The sequence below is a fragment of the Leuciscus leuciscus genome, assembly GCF_965113295.1.
Source record: "Leuciscus leuciscus genome assembly, contig: HAP1_SCAFFOLD_915, whole genome shotgun sequence".
NCBI lineage: Eukaryota > Metazoa > Chordata > Actinopteri > Cypriniformes > Leuciscidae > Leuciscus > Leuciscus leuciscus.
In genome coordinates, this window is record NW_028117825.1 from 1 (window position 1) to 15,353 (window position 15,353).

The 15,353-nt window shown below is 37.0% G+C and overlaps 1 long non-coding RNA gene across 3 annotated transcripts; it reads right to left on the minus strand.

Annotated features, from left to right (window-relative positions):
- Window positions 1-7,271: 7,271 nt before the first annotated feature.
- On the minus strand, window positions 7,272-12,703 carry LOC309492070. Of its 3 annotated transcripts, none has more exons than XR_014203423.1 (5): window positions 12,130-12,703; window positions 8,802-8,981; window positions 8,510-8,700; window positions 8,025-8,052; window positions 7,272-7,859 (listed from the first exon to the last, which is right to left on the minus strand). It is a non-coding gene; the product is annotated as an uncharacterized lncRNA (long non-coding RNA). The 3 variants fall into 3 exon arrangements; XR_014203424.1 differs by having other exon boundaries at window positions 8,802-8,976; window positions 12,119-12,176; XR_014203425.1 differs by lacking the exon at window positions 12,130-12,703 and having other exon boundaries at window positions 8,802-9,359.
- Window positions 12,704-15,353: the final 2,650 nt, after the last annotated feature.

Below are 15,353 nucleotides of genomic sequence, written 5' to 3' on the forward strand. Positions count from 1 at the left end.
CAATATCTACTTCTCCCTCAATCATCCTTCTGCAGTGTGTGCCAATCCACTCAATCAGAACGGCACACACACACCTGGACACAGTATGAATGACCACAGGACTTCACTTCAGAATGGACATGCGGTTGACATATCACACAAGGACAATGATAACACCACTGAGCCACAACAACCTCTGCTCACGGACACAATCTCAGCTGAGCCCTGCCCACAGAGCTCACTACAGACAGACATATCAGAACTGCTCCAAGATTCAGCACCCAAGGACGACTTCCTGGAAAACAGCCAGGGAAGCCAGGACAGCATATCACAGCCTCCTATAACACCAGAGCAACAGCCCCTTTCACCAGACACCTTCTCCCTCTCGCCACCAACTCCACTCCTGTGCTTCTCACAGAAAATGGAAGAACTAGTGCATGCTGGAACCAGACTATCACACTCTTTTGCTGCAAGCCCCCAGATATCAACCAAAAAACGTCGGGCACCGCTACCACCAAAGCCTGCAGGCCCAGCTCACCCTCCCTCTGCCTCTGTGAGAGCTCTTCGGCCTCTGCCACAACGCCAGGGCTCACACCCTCCTCCATCTGCTCGAGGTCAACCAAAAACAACTGATACCAGCTCTCAGTGATGTATGTCGGGTCCCCGCTTTGATAACAGTAACTTTCTCAAATGTTTACAGAACAAGCGGGAACCCAGTGTGCCTGTATCTTTCTCTATTGCTGTTCTATTACAAGATAGAAAGTCTAAGGCCTTCGATAGCCGTACAGCAAACTCAACTAATCTGGTGCCTATTGCACGTCTAACTAAGATTGGTGTAGAGAAAAAAAGTAAGACTGTTAAGTTAGCAATTTTGAACATCCGCTCACTTAAAAATAAATCACTTCTAGTCAATGACTTAATAACCACAAACAACCTGGATTTTATGCTTCTAAATGAAACCTGGCTAGAAGACAGCTGCAGTGCAACAATCCTCAATGAAACATCCCCTCCTAACTTTACTTTTATGAGTGTCTGCAGAGCTGTTAAGAGAGGTGGGGGTCTAGCTGCTCTTTTTAAAGATATCTATCAATGTAAGAAAATATCATTTGGGAACTACACGTCTTTCGAATATCTGGGTATTGTATTAAAAGGTGCTCCACGTATTTTACTTATCATTATTTACAGGCCTCCAAAATACTCTCCAGCCTTTGCTGAGGAATTTACAGAACTGTTATCAACAATTACCTCAGAGTTTGACTGTTTTGCCATTGCTGGAGATTTGAACATTCACATAGATAATGCAGAAAACAATATGGCAAAAGAAATCAAAACTGTTTTAAAAACTTTTGATCTGACTCAGCATGTACATGGACCCACACACAATCATGGACACACTCTAGATTTACTTATCAGTAAGGGTCTAAACATTTCATCGATTGTTATTAAGGATGTAGCACTGTCTGATCATTTCTGTATTTTCTTTGATATATTGATCTCTCCTGCCACTGAAGCTAGATCTGTGTCTGTCAAGAAGAGATGCTTAAATGAGAACACTAGTCTACTATTTATGAAGGCTATATCCTTAACACCAAGCATATCTGCTGACTCTGTTGATTTTCTCCTTGATTCTTTTAACTCAAAAGTTAAAAGTGCAATTGATGATATTGCTCCTGTTAAAGTCAGGAAGAAGAGTGGCAGACAAAAAGCACCTTGGAGAAACTCAACAGCAGTGCAAAATATGAAAAGACAATGCAGAAAAGCAGAGCGCATGTGGCGGAAGACAAAACTTGTAGTCCATTATAACATCTACAAAGACAGCCTGCATGCTTTCAATATGGAGCTAGGCAAAGCTAGACAGACTTTCTTCTCAAATATTATAAACTGCAATTTAAACAACACACGCACTCTTTTTGCTACTGTAGAGAGACTGACAAACCCCCCAAGCCAGATTCCCAGTGAAATGCTCTCAAACAGCAAGTGCAGTGAGTTTGCTTCTTTCTTCTCTGAGAAAATCAATAATATCAGAAAGGTGATCAGCACATCCTTGAGTTGTGCTGGGGTCAGACAGATCAGACCACCTGAAAAAGTAGTAACTTTGTCTGATTTCAAAAAAAATTGATGGCAAAATTTTGGTAGAAACCGTACAGCACCTTAAAACATCAACCTGTGCTCTTGACACACTTCCCACATCTTTTTTCAAAAGTGTGTTAAACAGTTTAGAAGCAGATCTTCTAGAAGTGGTAAATGCCTCACTTCTCTCTGGGAGTTTTCCAAACTCCCTGAAAACTGCAGTTGTCAAGCCCCTCCTGAAAAAGAGCAATCTGGATAAGACCATATTAAGCAACTATAGACCGATCTCAAATCTTCCTTTCATAGGCAAGATCATTGAAAAAGTTATCTTCAATCAGCTGAACAAATTCTTAAGCTCGAATGGATACTTTGATAATTTTCAATCTGGTTTCCGACCGCATCACAGCACAGAGACAGCGCTCATAAAGATAATAAACGATATTCGCTTAAATACTGATTCAGGCAAATTATCAGTGCTGGTACTACTCGACCTCAGTGCTGCATTTGACACTGTCGATCATAACATACTTCTTGACAGGCTGGAAAACTGGGTGGGGCTTTCTGGGATAGTCCTAAAATGGTTCAGGTCATACTTAGATGGGAGAGGTTATTATGTGAGTATAGGAGACCATAAGTCTGAGTGGACATCCATGACATGCGGAGTCCCTCAAGGCTCAATTCTTGCGCCACTCCTGTTCAACCTGTATATGCTCCCAATGAGCCAAATAATGAGAAATAACCAAATTGCTTACCACAGCTATGCCGACGACACACAGATCTACTTAGCCCTATCGCCTAATGATTACAGCCCCATTGACTCCTTGTGCCGATGCATTGACGAAGTCAACAGTTGGATGTGTCAAAACTTTCTTCAATTAAACAAAGACAAAACTGAAGTTATTGCGTTTGGAAACAAAGATGAAGTTCTCAAGGTGAACGCATACCTTCACTCTAGGGGTCAAACAACTAAACATCAAGTCAGGAATCTTGGTGTGACACTAGAGTCAGACCTTAGTTTCAGTAGTCATGTCAAAGCAATAACTAAATCAGCATACTATCATCTGAAAAATATTGCAGGAATTAGATGCTTTGTTTCCAGACAAGACTTAGAGAAACTTGTGCATGCTTTCATCACCAGCAGGGTGGATTATTGTAATGGACTCCTCACTGGCCTTCCCAAAAAGACCATAAGACAGTTGCAGCTCATACAGAACGCTGCCGCCAGGATTCTGAGCAGAACCAGAAAATATGAACATATCACACTCAGGGGCCTCATTTATAAACGTTGCGTACGCACAAAAGAAGGCGTACGCCGCTCTCTACGCAATAATTGGTATTTATAAAAAGCAAACTTGACGGGAAAATGTGCGGTCCTTCACGCAAGCTCTGACCCAGGCGTACGCACAAAAACGGGTGAAATGAGAAATGGCGACACCGTGTCCCAAGTGTGTGAAACTTTAGACCGTTGTGTAAAAAAAATGACAATACTGCCTCTCATAAATAACATGAAGACTTTACAAAGCAAGTCTTACAATTAACAGCCTACACGAACACCCGTTTGATCGATCAAAGTGTAAAACAAACAAAATCAAACGAAAATTACAACAGAAATGCTAATTAACACATATTTGCAAAAAGAAAAGTGAAATATGTTCTGCAATAATATTGGCATGTTGTGCAATTCATCCTCATAAATAATATAGTAAACAGAACGAAATAATGTACAAAACTGATATTCTCGTCAATGTGTCCATCTGGCGGAGCAGATAGATGCAATTAGATAGATAGATAGATAGATAATTAGGGAGATATATAGATAGATAAATAGATAGATGTATTAATTGTCCACTGGGGAAAGTTGTTTTCATAGTAAAACATTTCTTCATCAGCTACGGAATCATGGTATTCATGCATATGCCTTTAGTTTGTTTTATTTTTGATAAAATAACGTATGACGTATGCCTCAACTCTGGCGATGCACTAGACGCTTTTTTGCCTCAACTTTGATGTCCGACCATTTCTTCTTTATTTCGGCCACGGTCGAGGTTGTGAGGCTGCAGCATTTACGCCGTCTGCAACCTTTTGCCACTCAAGTGCCTTTTTGGCATTAGTGTAGGAAGTGAAATTTAAGAGTTATAATGTTCTATGACTTTAAATAGGATTTGGGATAATATCGCGAGAACGTGCCCCGTGATTTAGATCGGGGGAGAAATCAATCTGGGCAGTTGTGATAGTACAGAGGAAGAGATGAGATGCACTCTTTAATCGGCTGCGGCCATTCACGATGTCGCCTCTGAATTGTTCAATAAACAAGTGTTGTCATCACCGGAGCTCCTTGTCAGTGTCCTCCCTACAGTGGTGATAACCCAATAAAAAGGAACGAAGCCAAGAACCCACGGAACAGCGCTGGGTAAGAGAACTAACGTTAAAGGATAACACACGCGCGTTACACTGGTGGCAGCGGTGGGATCCCTGCACCCCAGGTTCCATTGGAGCCCACACCATTGCCCCAGTTGCAACCTCACATTCAACGACCTAGCACCCCACAACCATCCAGCTCTGCGCAAAATGCACAGGACAGCCATGTTACCCTGAACCCTGAACTGCTTCCTCTAACACTGTGCACACCTGAAGCTGGACCGTCAACAAGTGCTTATGAGGTTCCTGACACTCCAGTGTCTACTCGGGATGTGCTCCCTAGGACACGTCGGTTGCCTTACCATTTGAAGGACTTTGCACTTTACTGATTTGCTAAATGTTCTTTGTTCTCATGTGTTCTTTATATTAGGTGCAAAGTTAAATCAATGGGAATCTTTATTTAGAGCATGCTTATATATATAATTATATATATTGATGCCGTTAGGGGTCTATTTGAGTTATATGTTTTTGTATTGCTAAACATGTTTTGTTAATTTCGACCCCTTTGATACAGATGTTGGAAAACATGTTAAGAAAAAAAAATTGTCTTAAGAACTATGTTATAGAAATGAGGACATTTCTTCTTGGGTAAGGGAGTATTATGTAGGAAGTGAAATTTAAGAGTTATAATGTTCTATGACTTTAAATAGGATTTGGGATAATATCGCGAGAACGTGCCCCGTGATTTAGATCGGGGGAGAAATCAATCTGGGCAGTTGTGATAGTACAGAGGAAGAGATGAGATGCACTCTTTAATCGGCTGCGGCCATTCACGATGTCGCCTCTGAATTGTTCAATAAACAAGTGTTGTCATCACCGGAGCTCCTTGTCAGTGTCCTCCCTACAGTGGTGATAACCCAATAAAAAGGAACGAAGCCAAGAACCCACGGAACAGCGCTGGGTAAGAGAACTAACGTTAAAGGATAACACACGCGCGTTACATTAGTAATGCCCACACTGTGCCCTCCAAACAACATTTTACTCCTCTTTTCCACCTCGCCAAAGATAACTTCTACTTCACATTGAGTGAAGTTACGTTTTTTTTTTGATTTCCTCTCTGTGTTTGCCATGATTTCGCAATCAATGAATATTAACTTGTGGGCGTTTCACGGACTATTTATGGGCATCTACGGGCGTGACATGAAGCCGCAAAAGCTGCGCTACATTTAGAATTGATTGTGATTTATTAAGGGAAAACTGCGTAGGATGTGCGTGCGCACGGTTTTATAAATCCGAATATTTCTGTGCGTACGCACGTCCTATGTTTCATCCGTACGCCACTTCTGACGCAAATCCTACGCAAAGTTTTATAAATGAGGCCCCAGGTCTTTACACTGGCTCCCAGTTAGATTTAGGATTGATTTTAAAGTATTATTACTGGTATATAAATCATTCAATGGCCCAGGACCTCAATACATTGCAGATATGCTCACTGAATATAAACCCAACAGATCACTCAGATCATTAGGATCATATCAGCTAGAAATACCAAGGGTTCACTCTAAACATGGCGAGTCTGCTTTTAGCTATTATGCCAGCCACAGCTGGAACCAGCTTCCAGAAGAGATCAGATGTGCTCCTACAGTGGTCACATTCAAATCCAGACTCAAAACACTTCTGTTTAGCTATGCATTTACTGAATGAGCACTGTGCCGCTGTTCGTCCGACTGTTTGTACTGTACTGTATTTTATTTTATTTTTCTAAACTGTTTTAATTATTCTTATTACTTTTAATTATTTTAATTTCTCCTATGTGATAATGTGAAAGTGACGTGTATTAATGTGGGTTTGAAAGTAGAACAGTATTTAAATGACGATATTAAAGTTTTCGTCTGAGAAAGAATGTGAACGCAGTGCTAAAGAAAGTGAAAAGAACGTGTGAGTAAATGAGGGAGAAAAGAAAGTTAAAGGAAAGTTGATAGATGGAAGTCGTAAGAAGATTGAAGGTTAAAAGAAGGTTGAAAGATTTAAGTCTTAAGGGAATCCTTTTGAAGGAAAGATCTATAATAATATTCTTTTTTTTTATTTTTAAAAGTACTGTATTTTATTTTTCTAAACTGTTTTAGTTATTCTTAATTCTTTTTATTATTTTAATTTCTTCTATGTAAAGCACTTTGAATTGCCATTGTGTAAGAAATGTGCTATATAAATAAACTTGCCTTGCCTTGCCTAATTGAGTAAACAGCTATGGAGCCAGAATTGGCTATTGTCATTTTTATGTTTTATATTTTACTGGAGGACATGGTGAGGATGTTACAGCCCCGGCGCTGCCGGATCATGTATTTTCGGTTTAGCCCTGTTTGAATATAAAACCCAATTGAATATAAAAAAGTCCAGTATTTCTCCCGCTCGTCATCGGCAGCTGTCACAGTTGCCAGGCGACAAGAACAGTCCTTGTAGGCTAGACCGGTCCGGGCTTCAGATACGCCCTTTGATTTGGGACGCAGCTGTAGTTAGCAACAATTTGTTCATATAGTGACAACAGACCTACATTTTGTTACTTTAATTTTCGGAACTGCATATTTCATTAAATATTCACGTACAAATGTGAAGTAACCTACTGAACCTGTTTTCCCTCACATATGATTTTACATTAAACTACACAAAAGTATATAATGTAACAACCTTGAAAATATTCAGAAGTAAAATGCAGTAGTAGCATAATATAAATACAAAACTATAATAAAAACCCTGACAAGGAGTTGTTTCCCCTGCAGAATACATACCTCTAGTTTTACTCTTGATACTAAAAACTAAAAAATAATAGGAACAATGAAAGAACACATGAATAAAATGTGGCAAGAAACAGCTGTTTATTTAGGCTAGGCTGTTTTTTTTATTTAACAATGACATGCAACATTAGCACATTTAATGACAGTTGACTGTTTGTGCCTCAACTATTCAATCACAAAACACTTAGGCCTATTTAAAAAGTGAAGTTCATGCATACTTCTTTACTAGAAACACATCTCACATAGACATTTCTAAGCATCATCATATAACCAGTTACCTGCTAATTTATATTCAAAATGTGATTCTCTTCATGCTGTCTACTATACATGCAGTTTTGGTGATATTCTGTATGTCATTGACATTATAGGATAATTTGAGCGGCTGACAGTTACTGCTGAAAATCACAAAATGCTCATTTCATTCTTCATTAAATGAGAGGCAGACTGTGTGAATTAGCACTGGATTAATTATCAACAAAGCAGTTTAACTAAAAAATATGCAATAAGCGCCAAAAGGATAATGAGGAAAACAAGGCAAAGAGCAATAAACCAACGAGAGTAACGAGCGAAACAAAGGAATCTTTGCGTTGAGTCTCAGTGATTAGTCTGCCATTTCCAGCACTCTATAGTCTCTGGATAGATTTCGATTTCCACCATCTTCTGCAAGAATGAAAGACATCTTATATCAAATATAATACCATAGGTTTTTGTTTTATTCCTTCACATTCCTTCATTTATTTTTATAACTATAATTAATTACGCTATTGCATAGTAAGAGTGAACATTTTACTGAAGAATGAAGAATGTAAAGCTTGGAATACTTACTACTCAAGAAATAATATGAAGTCAGATTCTGGAAGGGAAATTAATATATGAATATATTTGTGTTAAATACAATAAAACACACATTCATCTTTCACTTTGGACCCTTTTCACACATTTGCTGGTTTCAGAAGCGGAAGTTGTCATGAATGGGCAAACTTCTATACAGCAAATATGATCATTGCATTCCTGATTGTTGCAATAGCAAAAGAAAAGAAATATACACGATATCTTTTCCACAAGTTTCTAAACGAGAAAAATATATAAAGAGATTGATTACAACAGTCAGAAGAGAAAAAGGTGTCAAATTTAGCCTACCTTCCCTCCCTGTATTTATGTTGTATTTATTTTTTATAAAAAAAGTATAGTGTTACAAATGTACATTTAAAAAAATGGAAATATAAAAACTTTGCTAGATTTTTATGTTAATAACTGGAAACACATCATCGCAGTTTGTGAAAAGTGTCCATGGTGATCAACATGCCTACCTTTGATTTGAGGTACTGTGCAGTTTCAGCAATTGCATTGTCATTCTTCTGACATCTCAGTAATTCGTTATCAAAAATCAGACAGTCCACTGCAAATATGTCATGTCTCTTTATAGCATTGTTGCTGTCTGGGATAATTCTGTCAGGGTCAAACGTAGAATGGAGTATCACCAAGATGACTGGCGTGAAGCCTGCAGGGCAGTTAAAAGTATATTGTTAATTGGATCATAAAAAAAAATAAAAAAATTGGTTAAGTTTAATTAATTATGTTTTATTATTAATCTGGCTTCACCAATTGTAACTTGATCAATGTACTTCATTGCAGCGTCAATGTCAGTTCCAGCACTAGAAACAATGGTGCAGAAAAACAGTATGAATTGACATTGCTCAAGGGAATAGACCTCCTTCAGACCAGATACTTTATTACGAAGACTTCTCTTGAATTCATCTCCAACAGAATCCATTGTCTGTCCTGGGTCCAAAAAAAAAGAGGGGGAAAGATAAAACAGTTGAAGAACAGAATACAATTTAGAATATTCAGCATTTTAACTAGTTACATCTTAGCCTTTCATTAACACAAACTTTCATTAAAATGTTATTTTATTAATCAATTCATTATCCTTCAATCCTTATGCTGCCTCATTTTCATTCCTGTTAAAAAATTGTCTAAATATGAAATGTCAGCATTTTGAATGCATTTATGGTCAACAAATTACATTATTGGCAGTTTATTGTATGGATCTACTGCATGTTTTCAAATGGATGATTTTTTTTTTAGGACTCTGGCCCGCCTATCTATACCTGCACATGTCTACCATTTCCATGTTTACTAAAAATGTATAGTAATAATTAGTATATAAATAATGTAAATAAAAAAAATTCTCGGTGGACATGGACTCCGGGCTCCACACTAAAGTTTTTTTTTTTTTTTTTTTTTACAAAGCCCCACCACAAAAAAGCAAAGCACACACACACAAAAAAAGATTCTGTTTTGATCATTTTTGACCCATGTAAACTACTGCTTCCAAGACATTATTTTTCAGCATTATTTATTTATTTATTTATTTATTTATTTATTGGCATCGTAATTGAAAGCTGCATGGGTTATCCCGTGGAATTGGGCTACTTTTACACTGTTTCCGCAGATTTGTTTTTCCCCAAAAATGTAGAAGTATAATTTAGGGAATATAATTTGAATAATTATAATATAGGGAAGGATTTGTTATAGGCACAGGAGGAGAGGATAAGGGTTAAATGTGTTAAATGTTTTTTTGTTTTTTTTTTGCTCTCTCGTTTTAATTGCTGCGTAGGCTACTTTGCCTCTCTCTGAAAATCCTGTTCTAATCTTTAGGAAGCAGGAACAAGGAAGCAGCACTAGGATGTGGTCACAAATGTTCTATAAATAGAACCTATTATAGTGGGATTTTTAATTTATTTTTTAAGTGCTGTAGAGGAGACCAATGTTGGAGAGCTAACGAGAGCTAAAAACCTGGGCTGAGTTTCCCGAAACCTTCTTAACGCTACGTCGTTCTTAAGTTACACCTTAAGCTGTACCTTATGGATAATACGTGTTTCCCGAAACGTTCTTAGTTAAGTATACCTTCTGTAAGTCATACTTTCGGAAGGTTGGTCTGGACCACTCTTAGCTTCACCTTATCACTGTTGCAGGGCAATATGAATATAATTCTGAAGTTTTAATACACACAGACAGTGTTCAGTTAGGCTAATTCAAGTGTTTTCATGCAAAGAATAAAATTGTCATTACACTGATTGTTGTTAGAATTTTAATTATATTATTATATATAATTCAATTTTATAAATGTATTTTAATAAAAGAGCGATTTTAAAGGCCAGTGAAAGCAAAGGCTACTGTCAGTTAAGTCCTATTCGGACGCTGATATTGTTTATCATGGGCTCGTCCGGTATTTTAAACATTTACAGGGGTGAGTCTGTGATTTTAGTGCCGTCCGAATCCATAATATCAGTGTTTTTTCTCACCCAACCCACGTAAAAATCCCTGGCCAAATTAGTACCTACTGTTTTTTGACAAACAGGACGTGTGGTCATTTAATTGCCGTCTGAATCCACATCTCTGCGTTTTCGAGAAGAGATTCAAAATTCACTGTTTAAATCCTTTTTGATCACTGCCGAGCACCGTACGTGATGTACACTTTTATTACTGAAATGCTTGAAAGTATTTACAAGAACAATATTTCATCGCAGCTCCACCTCAGCGAACAAAAATGGGAAAGAGAAGAAAGCACATACAAATTTAAATGGTTATTATGGCAGCAATATATGATACAATTTTAAAATATGTAGGCAATGCTATGATAGGCTATTATAGTTTGGATTACTTTTTATAATATCCCATGAGTCCTAATAAATGCAACTTCAACTATTTCTAAAGTGCTTTTTTTTATAAAGAACACCGCTTTCTCAGATAAACAGCCCTTGCACGAGAGAATAATTGATTCTCGAGCCATCGATATCAGCAGATTCAGCACCATCGCCATGGACAGCACCCGGTAACGTCGCACGTAAGAAGGTATATCTTAAGCAGCTTCTTAAGGTATAGTTCGGGGAACACGCCTAGAAATGGTATACCTTCAGTTAAGTTATACCTTATGAGTCTTCGTAGCGCGCTAAGAGACAACGTTATCGGGAAACTCAGCCCTGACCAATATCTCTCTCTCTCTCTCTCTCTCTCTCTCTCTCTCTCTCTCTCTCTCTCTCTCTATATATATATATATATATATATATATATATATATATATATATATATATATATATATAGGTATATAGATAGATAGATAGATAGATAGATAGATAGATAGATATGCTTAATCTTTTGTATTTTTTCACTTGGAAGTCTTTTTATCTTTCATGCTAGATTCCCATGAATGATCTGGATCTTGGTGAGCTGCCCTCCTTCTGCTTCCTATCCCACTGAAAATGAACTGGGATGATCTCGTGGTTGTACTGTAAAATGCATCCCTTGGCCAAGTGTGTAAGGTATAGCCTATTAATAAAATGAATTAAATAAGTAGGTAAATACAAACAAGCAATGTGCCAAATTTCTCTTTTCCCGGCTGCTCGCGATGACCAGTCCGTGACTGCCTTATATTTAGCACATTTATAATAATAAAAACTATGGCACTTCCGGTGAAAAAGGTTGTCCTCTGTGTTCAGTCTTTTAAACAAGACAGTCCACGGCCACACCCCTGTGCTACAGCTCACGTCACAAATTACAAGACCAAAACTGGAAAAATAGAAAATCGGTTTATCTTAGCAAAAGTAGGATCAATTTAGCAAAAGTAGGCCTATCTACTGATGAAGTAGCTACACACAGAAACGAACGTCTGGTTTCAATTTTTAATTTTTGTATTTGCATTTTTTGTATTAAAAAAAAACTGAAGCGACACGGACCAATCTTACAATATTTCTGATCTATATATCATTTCGGCTAAAACATTGGTGGAAGATTTCCATCCATTTGTATTTTACAGTTCTGTGATAGGCCTATGCACTTTAAAATGTCATTCACAAATAACCAGGTAAAGTTCCAGTGGGATAAAAAAAAACATAAAATAAGGCATAATGAAGGACATGCTACTTACTGTTCTTCTTCAGAGGCTGAAAGTGCTGCGTGAGGTCTGAGGTCTGAGCGCTGAATCCTGAGTCATTGAGCAACACTTTCGTTTTTAGTTGATTCAAGCTCAATGTTCTTTCAGTTTCGTTTTGACTCTAATGCGCAAATAAACGAATAAAAATCAGTTACAGCACAATAGGCTGCATGCGTCTGTTTTATAATTAGGCTACTGCTTAGGCTACATAATAATCTGTAGCAGAAAATAAATAATTTTATTGAATCATTTAATAGTTAGCCTATAGTTGTAAGTTAAGGTGTGTAATAGCTTATGGATTTTAACAAAAGATTAATTGTGTTACTTTATTATTGTATAGGCCTACTCAAGTTCTCTTTCATACACTTAATAAAATGAAAACAAGCCTACAACAATTTAGAAAGTGCAAAGTTCAAAAAGAACCTGTGACCTAAATAATTAGCTTGCCTTGACCCAATTCTTCTTAAAAAAAAAATCTCTGGGTTGGGTTTTTTAATCCAAAATAAACTCATGTTCCAATCTGTTTAACCTTTAACCCATCCTGTTTTAACATCTCATAAACACATTTACAAATGATTTAACACGTTCTTACAAATCTTCCATTGGGATATCTGAAAGTCATGAAAATTAATTGAAGGACATACAGAATCAGTTTATCTTCAGAGACAGAGAGTGTTGTAACTTTAGCAACCCAATCTCAGGAAGATAAAATGTTCCTTAATTCCCTATATGCATCATAGTGTAACTTACAACTTTGAACTTTAACTTATTAAATACTTAGCTTATTAAATCATAAAAGTTAAAGTTCAATGTTTTAAGTTATATTTAGTAGCATGCTATCATGATCATCATCATTATCATCCTCATCTGATCTGCTGACAAATAGCCAACTGACTAATTAAAAAAATGCTCAAGAAGTAGCCTAAGCCTGAGACAGAAAACAGAGGAGAGCGAACCACAGATAATTCCAATATTTCAAAAGCATTAAATTCAGACGTGTAGAATTCTTTTACTTGTTAGCAATTTTAATTCCAGATGTCACATGAAACCGAATTTCATTGACCACGTCTGAATTGTTGCTGTTGTCTCAGTGTGTTGTGACACCTGAAGCTGCTTTTTCAGTTCAGCCTTCAGTCTGCTGCATGTGCAATGCATTCACACATTTTAATTTGTGCAGATATTTTTTGACCTGCAAAAAACTGTGGTACTTCTGTCTGCTGTTTAGCATTTCACACCCTCCTCGTAAATTTACTTATCTTATCAGATTCAATTCAGTTGGTGCACCCCAGTCAAGGAATTTTTTTGCGTGCTATTACCTGTGCCACACTCCTAGCCGTGTTTTCTAACGGTGAAAAATAAAGGCATACTCCGCCCCTTTTTGGCACTGGGTAGCACACAAATGAAATTCTGTTTCAGAAATTCAATTTTAATGACGAAAGTCACACTTCTCCAATTATTGTCCTGCTCGGCGAGTGTAATATAATGTTTATTATAATTCAAGTTATAATATAATTATCTTCTTTAACAATACAAGTCAAATTATATTGTTTTCGGTCTCTGAAGAGTCTCTGGAACAACTTAACGCATGGTCAAATCTCTACTTGTTCTCATGTCAATACATTTGAATATTAAAAGGCCTTTTGGCTCAGGGCTGATAAGATGTTCATTCGCTGTTTTTCTTTTTTCCTTTGCTAGGTTTCAAATACCTTTTCTTCTCATTTAGTCTTTTGAAATGGCCATTATAACGTTTGATTCTTCTATTTACTCTTACTTTATATTTTTCCGTTTATAGATAAGGAAAACTATATCGCTTTGCAGTCCTTCCCAAGGATGCACGACACAAGTGGTCAGCCCCGAAGATCAGAAGCTGAGGCAGTTGGCTAAATATCTAGGGATTTTGCCGTACACGCTGTTTTATGGTGCTTAATTTAACCCCTTGTTTGGGTCTTAAATATAGACACCTTCTACCTTATTTTGTTTATTCTCAGGTTAGGTAAAGTCAGTCAAATTCGTTCTAAACAATAAGTATATACATTTCCATACTTACAATTCAGTCGAAAGACTGCTCTGTGGTTTAGTTCAGCTCAATATTTTGTAAAACAGAGACTTAAGGCAGGCGAGCTTCTTAATTTCAATTATGTATTTTTTTTAAATGAAATATAGGTTAACTAGTTTACATAAAAAGTACTAATATATAAAATAAAAATAAAAGCAAATCCAAACCAAATAATTTACAAGCTTTCATCTTCATGAGGCGCAATGGCAAGGCATCTAACACCGGAGAGGCCGTCCTTGGTGAATCAGCGTCTGACTGGACATGTCATTCCAGCTCTTTTAAAGTCCATCAACTTTTGGACATCTTCAGAAATCTCCTCCTGGAAACTCCCTAAAACTTGTTCATTGGTCACCCTCTCCTGGAAACCCCCTAGGACTTGGTTATAAAGCCTTTGTCTCTCCGTCCTCCTTCTTCTGGACCTTTTCTTCATCGCTGTATCTTCTGTGTCTCGGCCGCAACACATAGACGGTAATGATTGCATTTTTCTTCTTTCTTTGGTAAAGCTCTTTCTAATACATAGTAGCCTACTATTTTTATCTAGCCTATTTCTTCCTTTAATAAATACTTATAACACAGAATATATTTCCGTCAATTCATTGCATTACTTCAATAAATGATTTTTCTACAAATGGTTTACAGTGTCTTTTTTCTTTAACCAATCAGCTTTATCAATAAAACAATTTCAAATCAAACATGTCTCAGTGTCATTATTATAAATCAAATAAACAATTTCAAATCAAACATGTCTCAGTGTATAAATCAATTCAAGGGTTTCTTATAAAAACTCTTTTCATAAACCAAGTTCAAGGGTTTCTTATAAAAACTCTTTTCATAAACCAAGTTCAAGGGTTTCTTATAAAAACTCTTTACATAAACCAAGTTCAAGGGTTTCTTATAAAAACCTCTTACATTGTTTCCATACATTAAGGTTTCTTATAAAAACCGTATACAGTGTTTTCCTTTACATACAAGCATTGTTATAGTCAATATAAGACTATTTATATGAGTCATAATAGAATCAATTGCATATTTCACCCAACAACGCGCAACAACCAAAGATATATACAATAGCCCCCTTGGATGCCCTTCAGGAACTTAATTCAACCGTTTTCCAAAACTATTAAATTAGAACAGAAGTCATCGGAAGCGTCCAAGCTAGGTT